This window comes from Sardina pilchardus, chromosome 23 (genome assembly GCF_963854185.1).
Source record: "Sardina pilchardus chromosome 23, fSarPil1.1, whole genome shotgun sequence".
In the NCBI taxonomy this organism is placed as follows: Eukaryota; Metazoa; Chordata; class Actinopteri; order Clupeiformes; family Clupeidae; genus Sardina; species Sardina pilchardus.
Window position 1 is genome coordinate 21,260,330 of NC_085016.1, and position 5,000 is coordinate 21,265,329.

At 47.9% G+C, this 5,000-nt stretch overlaps 1 protein-coding gene across 1 annotated transcript in view; it reads right to left on the reverse strand.

Moving 5' to 3' along the window:
* Nucleotides 1–5,000, reverse strand: part of tns1a (tensin 1a) — a 129,386-nt gene that overhangs the window by 70,954 nt on the left and 53,432 nt on the right. The window lies entirely within an intron of this gene.

A 5,000-nucleotide genomic window follows, 5' to 3' on the forward strand; every position in this document is an offset into this window, starting at 1 on the left:
CAAATCAGCACGCACGCACGCACGCACGCACGCACGCACGCACGCACGCACGCACGCACGCACGCACGCACACACTCCCCATACATCCACATTCTCCATGCACACACACACAAACACACACACACACACACAGACACGCTCAGACACAGAGGGGCTCACTCACAGGCAGGGGCTCACATGAACTGGGAAACATTCTCCATACATCCACACTCTCCAATGTCTGAGTTGCGCAAGATATGGGCACTCACACACCGCACACACGCGCACACACACACAGGCACGCATGCACACACACACACACACACACACACACACACACACACACACACACACACACACACACACACACACACACACACACACACACACACACAATCCCACCTCATTCTCAAGGCTAAAGCTGGGAAAGTCATTTAAACCATTTCAGCAAAACATTGACTTTAATCCATACAAGTGTAAGAAAAAAACATAACTGCTCAAAACTTTTCAAAAGTCTGGGACAATGGGACTAAAACAGGAAAACAAGTCAAAAGTCAAATTCCTGAGGAAAGATGGCTGATGAAAGGTGAATCCTTACCTGAGTCCCTGCATTCATCCCTTTCTCTGTTCCAGTCCTTCTTTCTCTTTCTCTTCCTCTCTCTCTCTCTCTCTCTCTCTCTCTCTCTCTCTCTCTCTCTCTCTGTCTGGTGCACTGTTTTCCCTCAGAGCAACACAGGTCTACAACAGCAGCCTCTGATCCACAGAGAGCAATCTTTCTCCATCAGTTAGACCCGCGATAAGTAATCCCAAGCACGAGCCAAAGCAGGAGGAGGAGAACTGTGAAGTGTGTGTGTGTGTGTGTGTGTGTGTGAGTGTGTGTGTGTGTGAGAGAGAGAGAGAGAGAGAGAGAGAGAGAGAGGAGAGAGAGAGAAAGTGTGTGTATGCTTTTGTATGTGTGTGTATTTGCAAGATATTGTGTGCACAAGTGTGTGTGTGTGTGTGTGTGTGTGTGTGTGTGTGACACTGAAGTTTATATGACTGCAGCTGATTAGAAGCTTCCCCTGCCGCCAGAGCACAAGAGGAGCTGCTACAAATGGCCAGCAGCCAAACCGCGCGACGGCCCCAGCGTCCAGCCAACCTCCCCTCCCCAGCAGCGTCCGCGTCCAGCCAACCTCCCCACAGCAGCGTCCAGCCAACCTCCCCTCCCCAGCAGCGTCCGCGTCCAGCCAACCTCCCCACAGCAGCGTCCGCGTCCAGCCAACCTCCCCACAGCAGCGTCCGCGTCCAGCCAACCTCCCCACAGCAGCGTCCGCGTGGCGGCGTCTCTTTTCCAGCCCTCTGTCAGCTCCGTCCCCCGGAGCGCCCCGCCGATGAGCTTCACCACAGCGACAGCGTCGGGATGGATAGAGCTCAACCTCTGATTGCTCCTTCCCCACTCTCTCCCTCCCTCCCTCACTCTCTCTCTCTCTCTCTCTCTCTCTCTCTCTCTCTCTCTCTCTCTCACTAACTCACTCACTTTCTCTCTCTCTCTCACTCACTCACTTTCTCTCTCCCTCCCTCATTCACTCACTCACTCAGTCTCTCAATCTCTCTCTCTCTCTCTCACTCACTTTCTCTCTCTCTTTCTCTCTCTCTCTCTCACGTTCTCTCTCTCCCTCGCTGGCTGGCGTGTTGGGTGGGTCAGGGCAGGCGAGCGGGCGGTGCATTTAAATGGACGTGATGCGGCTGGAAGGAGGAGTGGACTTGAGGAATTCCACAACACAGGGGTTGGGCTTCAGCATGACAACCAGCCCTCCTCCTACCCCTCCTTTTTTCTCTTCATTCCAAATCCTCTCTCTCTCTCTCTCTCTCTCTCTCTGCCCATTGCTCTCTCCCTCAATCTTTCTTCCACTTGTGTTTGGTCACTCTACCACTTCTCTTTCACTGAATCTCTCTCTCACTCACTCTCATCCTCTGATGCTGATCTCTCCCTCTCCCTCTCTCTCTCCCTTCCTCTCCCTCTTTCTCTCTCCATTCCCTCACTCGCTCTACACTTCCTGGCCGTTATCAGGTTATTACATTACATATGCAAAGAGAAAGCACAGCTGTCCAGCACACACACACACACACACACACACACACACACACACGCCTGCCTGTTCTGGGACTCACTTGATGTCTGTGCAACATCTCAGAGAACGTCATCTGTGCAATACTCCTGAGAGTGTGAAAGGCATCATTCATCATCATCTATTCATCAGCACTTCTTTGCATTACTGGAATGTCCTTCAGCAGGGCGAGATTTGAGTCTAACCAGCACAGTTCTGGAGGTCCACCTGAGGACAGGCTTCTCCAGACAAAGATGTCATTTCAGGAGGCAGTAAGGTAGCATTTTATTGGCTGAGGACCCCTGGTGAATGGATCTGATTGGCTGTTTTGGGAGATTGGATTGGGTCGGGGGGAGGGCATGGTAGAAGTTTCTCCCTGCCCTTGGCGATGACCTTCATGGTGCCATGCCCATCAGCGCTCTATCAACACTTCTGAGCAGCTCCGAGCTGGTCAGAATGCCAACAGCCGTTGTTATGGCGACTGTGACTTTGAAGCACCGGTGTTTGCGTCGGGCCAACAGAGAGAGAAGAGAGAGAGAGAGAGAGAGAGAGAAAGAGAGAGAGAGAGAAGCCTCTGCAAATACATTTCTTGGGCCTGTGGCCTACAGTATGTGCACCTAAATACAATTGTAGACACACACGCACTGTACACTCGCACCGCTCAGACCAACACAAGACATGTACAGTATGTTACACACTGACTTCATGCACACACACATACAGTAGACACACACACACACACACACACAGGCACACACACAGGCACACACACAGGCACACACACACACACACACACACACACACACACGAGTGTTTACTGCTCTGTGAGACCGGTAATATTAGATAACAAATCCGCTGTGTTTAAACAGCCAGAGCAAACTCATTGTGGGGAAAGCCTTTGAAGAGGCAACAGTGCTAATGACTCCTGGAAGCCACTTCACTTCACTTCACTTTACTTTACTTTACTTTACTTTACTTTACTTTACTTTACTTTACTTTACTTTACTTTACTTTACTCTTTCTCCTTCCCTTCTTATTTTTTACCTCCAAGGAAGTTATGTTATCATCGGGGTTTGTTTTCTTTGCTTGTCTGTTTGTTTGTTTGTTTGTCTGATTGTCTGTTCGCAAGATAACTTAAAAAGTTATGGATGAATTTTGATTACATTTTCAGAGAAGGTCTGAAATGACCCGAGGAAGAAATGATTACATTTTGGGAGTGATCCATATCACCATCTGAATCCAGGAGGCGGATATGTTTTCGTTTGGCGGAGGTCTGCACTCTCTGAGTGCGTTTCTAGTTAATCTCTATTTCTTTCGGCCATTCTTAGACATCTTGCAAAGAATGATTAATTGAAGTTTTGCCACGTAAGTACATAGCAATAAAGTGTAGTTTTAAATCTCTCTCTGTCACACACAGGCCCTGATGTACTAAGAATAGCGATCGTAACGTTTTTTGCGCCAAGGCCAACACGCAGAAAGCACACGCTATCATACTTCAGTTTACGTCCTATTTACCAATCCTGAAATTCGTTGGGTAATCTGCGCCGTTCTCCGCCCCTTAACGCAGTTTGCGAAGGACAACAACTGAACGACACGTCAATCAGAAGCGCAGTGGAATGAAGTTAACTGATGACAACATTAAAAGGAATCCGACGTTTAGCGATCATGAAATAATACAATGCATAATGTCAACAAGCAGGAAGATAATTTAGGGCAGTAGTTCTACTAAAACTAGGCTTACTTGTGCACGTAGGCTATGGAAGATTGATCAAATCTAACAAGTAGGAAAGTTTAAGCGGATGGCTCGAAAGTGAAAGTAAACATTCGAAAAGCCACCGAAAGTTAAGGTTGCTTTTGATGTAGTACAAAGACGCAAAACTGGTGATCTAATTAGCGATTTTGTTGTCTTTGAATGATTCTCTTATAGATGCATTTAACAGCAAATCGCATTTAACACCTGCTTTTACAAGGCGGAAATATTTAGGCGCAAAATAGACGTGCGCTTTCATGGGCAGTTTTAGTACATACAGGGGAATACATAATTAGGCGCATTTAACGCTTCTCCTCCCATCTTTTTACACGAACCTCCTACTATCAGCTGACACTCCCATAAATCCATATGCATGAGACGGAAAAGCGCAATTTGCCATTTTCAGCTCCCGCGACAGGCAGTCTGCACCTTCACGTCATTGCGGCCCGTTAATACATACCTCGCCATCTTTCTATGCGCACGTTGCGAAACAAATACGCCTGAAGTGGGCGCAAAAGCGTTAGTACATCTGCCCCTCTGTGTTTAATTAATCCCACTTCTTTCTTTTCCTCTCTCTTTTCTTTCATTACTTTGGGTCTCATCTGCTGTCTCATAAGTTACAGTACAGCCTCGCTTCAGACAATCCACACTGTGTACACTTCACTCAACAGGCTTCAGGAACAGCAGCTTGACCAAACATTCTCTCTCTTTCCCTCCCTCCCTCCCTCTCTCTCTCTCTCCCTCTCCCTCTCTCTCTCTCTCTCTCTCTCTCTCTCTCTGAGTGTGCGCTGGCCGCCTGGAGTCTTTACGAGCCCCAGGTTAACGGCTCCCTCTCTGACCTCTGAGGTCCTCCACAGATCCAGGGGAACAGCTCAGCGGAGATCAAGCCCCTCACAGCGTGCAGGAGATTAGAGCTCTTTATTGGCCTGGAGGCTGAGTTTACACGGACACTGGAGAGACAATATTTACAAATTTAAAGTGAGGAGAAAGCCATTTTGTCGTTACCAACAGTACCAATGTGAGCACAAAGAACTGAAGACTTCTGGTCTACTCGCCCAAACATCTTAACGTGGATATATACAGTAAGTCTAACAGCCAAATTCTCAAAAATAGTTTAACCAAAAACACACCTCGAATACATTACAATATGATTACATTAGCTCTGATCATTGACTCCTACCCCA